Below are 9,540 nucleotides of genomic sequence, written 5' to 3'. Positions count from 1 at the left end.
GGAATGAGAATAGGGGTCTCATCATCTTCATACTGCATAGGCTGCACTATTTTCTCCGATTGTGGATTAGCAGAAGCATTCTCAACCATCACTGCATCATCATGCTCTTTCCCAAGAGCTCCATGCCACAATCCCTGTAAAGCAGGTCCTTCCATCGCATGCCGTTTCCTCCGCAAAAGATCCTGCATCTGATCCTGTATTTCTCTTCTAGCAATCCCAAGAGCCTCTCCAACAGTAAAAGTAACTTCACTATTCAAAATTCTTTCATGAAAAATCTTACTCATATCCGTTTGCATATCAAGGTCTGACAAGAGCTTGAATCCTGGCTCTTTTCTTGGTTGCTTCTTTTCTTTCTGCTTGTCTCCCATTGGTTGATCGGAACCTGTTTGAGTTGGAGAATTTGACATAGGTGGAGCTGTAACAGGTGGTGAAACAAAGTCACCCCCTCTAGTCTTTTTGGAGGTGCTAGGACCCTCCTCATCTCTTCTTCTCTTTTCCTCAACCATGGCATCTAAACCCTGCGTTTTAGCCATATAAGCAAAAATAGAATACCTGTCAACAGGAGAATCCCATCCTATTTCTCCTCGGATGCTAGAGCCCACACAAGTCATAGTAGAAGTTTGAACTTTCCCTCTTCTCGCTATCTCCAAGGCAGAAGACCATAAAGCAGAGTCTCCATCAGATTTCTGCTCAAGCTGGACTCCAAAAGCTGAAGCATCTCCTCTAACACTCACATAAGCTGATCGCGCAGCCATATCATCAACAAGCTTCTTCATACCTCCCTTACCAAAGTTCGTGTCAAGAGGAGCGCCAGTCTCTGTCAGCCATATCTTCCCATCTTGTCCCCAGAACACTACATTCTTCTTACGTGCTTCCTGAAAAGCATCACAATCTATGCAGTGTTGGTGCTCTGTACTATCACACCAAATACATCGTCGCCCTTTCCTTTGACCAGCTGGAAACGCAGTCACTGGAGCAGGTGCTACAGCAGGTACTGACATAAGTTGCTCCTTTAACTTACCAACTTCAGCTTTGACTGCTTCAATTGTCAAATCCGCCAAGCCTTTAATAACATCATCTACAGATAAGGGCACTGGAGCAGCGGGAACTGGTGGATTCATAACAGGAGGAGTAGGCTTAGGCAAAGAAGTAGCAGGGGTAGAAGAAGAAGTCTCCAAGGATTTTTCAGGAACTGATCCTGTGTTTCGATGCAATCTGACTCTCCTGCGCTGCTTCTTGACAAGAGCATTCACAGCATCAATGACATGTCTCCACTCAGTCTTTAAACCTGAATCAGTAGCTTGATCTTCCAAAAGATCATCCAACTTTTCCTGTAAATCAGCATCTGCAGCTTGCAAAAATAACTCAACTTTCTGCATCTCCAAAGCTTGCTGTTCAGTCCCATCCAACTGATCATAACGGCTTTCAAACTCTCGCAGAAGAGCGGTAACAGAAAGTCCCTTATTAGGCATAGAAACCCATGCTAAAAAATTCCTGCGATTCATAAGACCTGTATCCTCCAGGAAATATTCATCTTTTAATGCCTTTTTAAATTCAGCCCAACCTGCATGTGCCTCTTGAATTTCTGCAATTCAACCTTCAAGAGCTCGAACCACGATCCGCAAGAAGTAGCGGCTCCAAACATCTTGAGAAACCCCAAAAAACTTCATCTTTTCTTCATACAAATGCAGGTAAGTTGATACTTGCTGGCCATTAAACTGCTTCATCTCCTGTTGGACAGCTTTCAAAGCATCCATAGCATCACTGTCTCGTTTTGCATGAACTTGCTGCTGCATATACATGGTAAATGACTGAAACAGGTTCTTCATGACATTATCATCTGTCATCTCTTCTTGCGAGTCTCCCATCTTGCTGATGACGCAGCACTTTCACGTCGGGTTCACCAGAAATGTCGTAGATTTTGTGTAAGAGCTGCTGCACACGGGGTTCAAGATACAGCAAGAAATGAGACTAACAAGAAGAACTCAAATATTGGATGTCAAAGTTCACTATATTCCTTGTCATAATCATAGAGTTACAACAAAGAAACTGAGCAAACCCATGTTCTTGATATGTTGTCATGAACAGTTTTGGTATTTCAACAAGTGATCCTCTCTTTGGTAACCAAAGATCCTTATATTTTATTTCAATTTCCACTCTTCCTTAGGTTTTAAAACAGTTTAGAGTGATCTGTAAGCAAGCAGGACAGAATGGTTCTCCTTCTACAAGCTCTGATTCATCCTCATCAACAACTGAAGTTGACAAGCTCCAGCTTCAAGCTATTTCCCATGCTGTCAGTACCAAGTACACGTTATCTCCCAAGACACTGAACCGTTGTAGGATCTCTTGCTGTCTGAACTGTCTTGACCATATGAAGATATGAGTAGAAAACTCAAATTCAGGCCATTCCTTCATAAAAACTTGTAGAGTTCTTAATTGGCATAGCACCACTCCAGATTCAGCCCTCTGCATATTCAGCAATGCTCCATGAAGGCCTGTAGTGTTCTGCATATGTAGATAGAAGGTAAGCTGTACAACAATGGCTCTGACAGAGAGGATGCAACTAGCGGCAGCAAATGCAGAGCGCTTCCATCGCAAGAAAGGGAGCTCTGTTGAATATGCTGTTCCAAGAATAAAGCTGACAGTTAAAGCCCACAGAAGAGGCCATGATCCAGGGCAGCAAAGGCTGCCACTATTGCTATGCCTGTTCCCAATGAAAATTCACCAGAAGCCAATGGCAAATATGGTTTATTGACCTTATCTATTTCAATATCATATATCTGATTCAAGCCCACAATGTAGACATTCATGCACAGTGCTGGAATGAGAGCCTGGCATAGTCCGATTACAAAATGTGTAGACAAGTCTGCAAAACTCTGTACAGCTAAAAGAGAAATTGATATAATCCCCACAGCCGTTCCAAGTACAGTGTGAGGCCTTGTGAAACGATTGAATGCATTTGTCCAGGTTGCAATATCCATAAAAGCATTGCTGGCATGATCTGGAACAGTTCCAACTGATGGACCTTCTTCATCATTCACTGGCCTTGCAGTAGCAAAGCAAGTAAGCCTTGAAATTTTCCCGTGGCATCCAATGCCTTCACATATGCTTCGGTGTGCATAGAGATGACGGTTACTAGAGGTTCCATATGAGATGCGCTGTTGAAGAGACTTGTATTGTCAAGTTGACTGAAACTGCGATCCTGCACTGCGCCAACGCCACAGTCGATGATGATGATACTGAAGATGATGGATTGCAATTGCAAGCGAGATCAGCTGCTCCTCCACAAATTGACGAATTGCCCACATTCCAGCAGGCGCTGGCCCTGAAGAGTTGCCGCCCTCAGAACGGGCAATACTGATCCCATGATCAATAAATATTCCAGAAGGAGTCGACCTTGCAAGGATGGCTCTTGATTTTGAGCCCTTCTCGGACTGTGGAGCTACAGGTCGCTACAGGTCGCCTCTCCAGAAGTAGATCTTTCTTCTAAAGCAACAGCAGAATCTCTCAGAGTATTAATCATAGCTGGGAGTGTCAATCTCCTTCACGTAAGGATTCCATCATATGGCCATAAACTGAACTCTTCTTATCAATTATAAGCTTAACCATCAGCCCATATCTCAAGTATGAAACTTCAGACCTCACAACCTCCAGATCCTGAGAGGACCCTCGATTTGATTTTAGAAGTGGAAAGCGAGGTGCAGATCGCCAGATTGAGCGAAACCAGAGAGAAGAAACCATAAGAACACCAGTGTCGTAAAAGACTTTCCAAGAGGTGTGCGCAGAAATTGATCAATCTGCCTCCGATACTCCACGACCATATTCCTAGCAGCAGTGCTCATAAATAAGGGGGCTGCCAAAGGCAGCATCCACATTGAGAAGAATACGATTCTGAACAGCCAACCAGAGAGTCCGGATTGATCCCATGTTCAATCAAAATGATGAGAATGTCTAAGTTTTGATGATCGAAGCCCGAGATTGAACGAGATCAAGAGCTCCTCTTGCTCTCTAAAACCTTCTCCATCATCGAACAGTAATTAATCTTCCCTCTCGACCCTCTTGACATAATTCAATATCAGAGCTGCCCTTCCTTTTCCTGGCTTTTCTGCAAGCCCGCCATTCATAGCATTTCAAAAATATCCCCTCCCTTTTTCCCAGAATAGGCAAAAAGGCCCAACAATTTCAGTTATTCCTATTAGCAAGGTGATACACGTAATTCTCATCATTCATGTCATGGTCATTTGGGAATGTAAGATTTGCTTAAGTTCCAAAAATCCTTAGACAAACTACACAATTTCACCATCATCTCCATCTTCAATATCAACTTCGATGTTCCCATGTTTTTGCGGGTCTGCATCACCAAAGCACATCTTGTTTGTTTTGGGGATTTGAAGTTTGTCCAGCGCTTTACTTAGAATTCATCATTGAAATTGACAGCTTAATAATATTCTTTGGCATCAGTTTTGCATATTTTTATTGAAACACGCGCAATAAGATAACACAGATGCACAACAAAAATGGAGGTGTTCACGACTCGGATGCGCAGCAACACGACAGCGCGTTTGAATCCTTCCTAATGCCTGCTGCACTCAATCACCAAGCCTCCCAATAACTGATTAGAGCACTAATGGAACACACTAGACTCACCTGAAGCAGCACGAATCGAATGCGCCTAGAATCAGGGTCGCGTTTCCTCGTCCTGTGAACCAGAAGCTCTCTCTATCTCTCTCTCTCTCTCACAAGGCCAACTAAAGAAATGAGGTCTGTCTTGGCCTCCCAAGCCTCTTAAGGTCCTTTTCCAGCACTGAAAAACCTCATAGCCAATTCCCTGACTCTGTTTCACCCAGAAGCTTGAATCTGGTCCCCTGTTTTCCTGTTTCCAGCAGCAGTCAGAAACACTGTTTTCTCTTTTCTTACCCTAATCTAACCTTAATCTAGTGCAGCCAACATGAAAAACAGAAATACAGAACAATAGTCCTAATCTAATGCTTCCAACAAACCCAAATACTTACTTGTTCCACATATTAAACCCTCCTAAATCTCCTAGTTATCTCGAGCACTGGTTCAGGCTACAAACCGTACTTCCATGCCCGATTTGATGCACGCGGCGCTCACGGCTCAATTCCGTCGGTCCCAGAAACAGAACCAAAATGTAAGGGAGCTTCAAGCTCTACCCCGAGACCTACGGACCACTTATTGCTCAAGTGTTTCGAACTGAGCGGCCATGGCTACCTCTCACATAGCCGACGCGCAATGCCTACCTTACCGGTGTAGTGAGCTTACCTTGAGGCTTGATCGAGTGCCCTCCTCTTTCTTGCACACTCGTAGCTCCACGATCCTTGAGGCAAGCTCAAGCAACCTCAATCCCTCTCCCATGAGCTTCACCTCCATAGCCACACGCGAGACAAGAAAAGAGAAGAGAGGAGGAGAAGATGAAGAGAGAAGATGGAGAGCTTCTTCTCCAAGATCCCTCACTCTCACACAATCACTCCCTCACTCCCTCACACTCTCTCAATCCCTCTCTCAAGCACAAGCAAGAAGTCAAGAAACAAGAGAAGAAGAAGAAGAAGCTTTAGCCACACACAAGAATGAGCTTCCCATTCACTTTTCAAATTTATATACATGCCCTATTTTTCATGGGCGATCATCCCCCTTTTTTACATGGCCGGCCATTAGCCTAGGCCCCTTTTCTCATTGTCCTTCTATCCTCCTAGCTTCCTTTCCACCGCCCGTCTACATTTACAAATTGCACGGGTGAGAGCCCGGCACTCTTTTACAAGATTTCAGGGTGCGTCTTTTTATTTTAAAATGCGCCTTTCCCCTTTTGCATTTTCCTTGGACTTTTAAGGTTGCCCTTGCGCTTTTGGCCTTTTCTCCTCTTCTTTCTTCAGTCGCGGGCTACCTTTTTTCCTAATTTGCCCTGCGTCTTTTCCATTTCCTTTTTCTTTCTTCGTGTTGGGGTTAACAAGAGCCTTGTCTTGAAATAGAAGAAGTCCATCATCCACAGTGAAATTTTGGTATTTGACTCTAAGCTTAGGATCAATTCCTCAACTAGGATTTCTCTAAGCATTAGTTGATACTTAGGATCCTTGTCTACCTCTTATTTGCCTAGCTCAATAACTGGATTGCTAGGCATCGATATCATGGTAGCTACAATCTCTCGTTTAGATGGCTCTTCCATGATAAGTGCATTCAAAAAAGATTTATGACCTAATGCATGAGCAATCACATTCTCTTTTCCAAGTTTGAACTTGATTTCAAAATAAAATTCTTGCAAGACTTCAATCCAACAAAGTTGCCTCACGTTGAGCTCTGGTTGACTAAAGATCCATTTGAGACTTTTGTGGTTAGTGACCAAAGTAAACTTACTTCCAAGTAGATAGTGTCGCCACAATTTGAGAGCATGGATCACAGCTAACAACTCAAGTTCATGGGTGGCGTAATCCCTCTCATGGATTTTCAGCTTCCCTGATCAGAAATAGGCTATCAAATGACCCTGTTGCATAAAGTACACAACCTAGTGCAAGAGAACTTGCGTCTGCACAACCTCAAACTCTTGACTTAGGTCAGGTAGCTTTAAAATGGGTATTGTTACTAAACTTTTCTTGAGCTACTAAAAAATGGCTTGCTCAATGGGCGTCCACACAATAGCAATTTACTTTTTCAGTAAATTAGTGGAAGGTGCAATTATTAGAGTGTAAATTTTGATGAAAAGTCTATACCATCTAGTCAGCCGTAAAAAACTTCTCACTTCCTTAACTGTTGTTGGTGGTTGCCACTCTTGAACATCTCTAACTTTGGCTAGGTCTACAGAGATTCATTCAGTAGATACTATGAATTCGAGATATTCCATCTGTCTTTTGAAAAAGGCACACTTCTTTTTCTTCGCATAGAGCTTGTGCATCCTCATTGTGTCCAGCACAATGTGCAATCACAACTCATGGTCTTCATCTCTCTTGGAGTAGGTTAGGATGTCATCAAAGATGACTAGGAAAAACTAATCAGGATAAGGTTGAAAAATGTATAGCATTAATTTGTTAAATGTAGCAAGGGCATTAGTTAGAACGAAAGACATTACAAGAAATTCAAAATGACCATATTTGGTATTGAAGGTAGTTTTGGGGATATCTTCTTCCTTGATCCTTATTTGGTAATAACTGTTGGAAGAGAGAGGGGGAGAGACAACGTAATGGAGCTGCTGCCTGACCTTCAGGTCGTTCATCATATTTCCATATTTTCATAGACTACAAACATAACATAAGTGTATACAATAGTACTAAGGTCTGCAGGACCATTCACACTGGGTCTAAGACCACCAACTTATTTAATGTCCCACACTTGCTGATACAGCTGAACACAGCTAATGTCGGTCATACATACTGATAGGAGAGTAATGGGAACTTGATATTCTAACACTCTCCCTCAAGCTCAAATCATCTGATGAACTCCAAGTAGATGTCTAAAACTACTAAACTTATCTTTACCCAAAGACTTGGTAAAGATATCTGCAACCTGTTCATCAGTCTTCACATGCATGAGATCTACTCTCCCTGTAAGAACCATCTCTCTGATAAAATGGTAGTGTACCTCTATGTGTTTTGTCCTAGCATGGTAAACTGGATTCATTGCCAGGAGTACACTACTGAGATTGTCACATAATAAGGTCACTGGAGCATCCACCTGAATATCCAAATCAGCCATAAGCTTGAGCAGCCATGAAATCTCACATGCTGCCAATGCAGCACCCCTGTACTCTGCCTCAGTACTAGACAATGCAACTGTTGGTTGCTTCTTGCTGCTCCAGCTGATCATGCCACTTCCAAGGCCAAAAGCATAACCACTCTCAGATCTACGATCATATGAGCAACTTGCCCAATCTGCATCTGTGTATCCAACTAGTTTCAAGGGCTTATCTCTCATATAGAATAGCCCATAATCTACAGTGGACTTAATATATCTCATAATCTACCTAACAGCATCCAAATGTGGCTTCCTGGGCTTCTGCATAAACTGACTTATGAGCCCAAGTGCATAACTCAAATCCGGCCTTGTGATGGTCAAGTAGATCAGACTTTCAACCATCTGCCTGTACATAGTCACATCCTGAATTTCAGCTCCAGTGCTAATGTCTAGCTTGACATTCTGATCAAGGGGTATATCCAATGGTTTGGATTCAACCATGTCATACTTTTTCATCATTTCCATGGCATAATGTTTCTGCATCAGCCATAAACCATTTTCAGCCTTGATTACCTCAATACCCAAAAAGTATTTCAATTCACCTAGATCTTTCATGTCAAATTCAGATTTCAGCATCTTCATTACATGCTGTATGCCCAAGTCATCATCACTAGTGATTATCAAATCATCAATATATATGACCAGCACTACCAAGCCATTGTCGGTCTTCTTTGTAAATAGGCTGTGATCAGCCCTACCAACAGTAAAACCCAACCTCTGCAAGTAGTTACTGATCCTAGCATGCTAAGCTCTCGGAGCCTGCTTCAGCTCATACAATGCCTTTTTCAGCTTGCATACATAATGCTGAAAATCAGGGTGAACATACCCTTCTGGCTGAACCATATAGACATCCTCTACTAAGTTACCGTTAAGAAATGCATTCTTAACGTCCATCTGCTGTAATTTCCAGCCTCTAGCAGCAGCCAAGGCAATCACAGTGCGTATGGTTGCCATCTTGGCAACCGGGATGAATGTTTCCTTATAATCAAGTCCATACTGTTGGGCATACCCCTTAGCAACTAGCCTAGCTTTATACCTTTCCACACTGCCATCTGACTTGCATTTGATTTTGTAGACCCATTTGTAGCCAATGGTCTTTTTTCCTTCAGGTAGTGGCACAAGATCCCATGTCTTATTTTCAGCCAAGGCATTCATTTCTTCATCCATAGCCGCACACCAGTTCTCATTTTCCACTGCTTCAGCATATGTACCTGGTTCTTTGATCTCCAACACTTTTGTTATATAAGCATAATGCTTTGCAGTGTAGCCACTATATGTCAACCTATCAACAGGGTATCTAACCCTCTGTGAGCGTCTAAGCTGTGGTGCACTGCTCGATTCCCCTCTCTCATGAGGCGGAATGTACCTGCTCTGCCTTGCGCCAGGCGTATAGCCAGTCGGGATACCAAGTTCATTGTCTAAAGTGTCAGTAGACTCATATCCAGAAGTCATCCTACCAAGTGTCATCATCCCATATACATCCTCAGTAACTTTCTCTTTTCCTTTGTCCGCGACATCATATCTCCCCCTCACTGACATACTGGTGTCAGTGGACGGTGAGCTCCTCAATCTCCCTGTCCATGGAGATACTGTCTGACTACTAGGTCCTGTCATAGTAGTGCCCTGCTGCATATCAACTATAGATACATGAGTGGAAGGCATATCCGATGGCACTGTTGCCGGTGATACATACCAAGAACCCATCTCATAAAAAATAGCATCCCTTCTCACCAAGGTCTCCCTGGTAGAGGGATGTATGCATTCTTCTCTTGCAAATATCCAATGAAGACACACTTATGG

General features: G+C 43.0%; 1 pseudogene; it reads right to left on the bottom strand.

Moving 5' to 3' along the window:
* Nucleotides 1-2,274: 2,274 nt before the first annotated feature.
* LOC148020844 (homogentisate phytyltransferase 1, chloroplastic pseudogene) lies at nt 2,275-3,170 on the bottom strand (annotated as a pseudogene).
* Nucleotides 3,171-9,540: the final 6,370 nt, after the last annotated feature.

This window comes from Lygodium microphyllum, chromosome 18 (assembly GCF_053477565.2).
Source record: "Lygodium microphyllum isolate KBCC chromosome 18, Lygodium_microphyllum_v1.1.10, whole genome shotgun sequence".
In the NCBI taxonomy this organism is placed as follows: domain Eukaryota; kingdom Viridiplantae; phylum Streptophyta; class Polypodiopsida; order Schizaeales; family Lygodiaceae; genus Lygodium; species Lygodium microphyllum.
The sequence above is the reverse complement of the archived record's forward strand: the minus strand, read 5'-3'. Positions and strand labels throughout refer to the sequence as shown.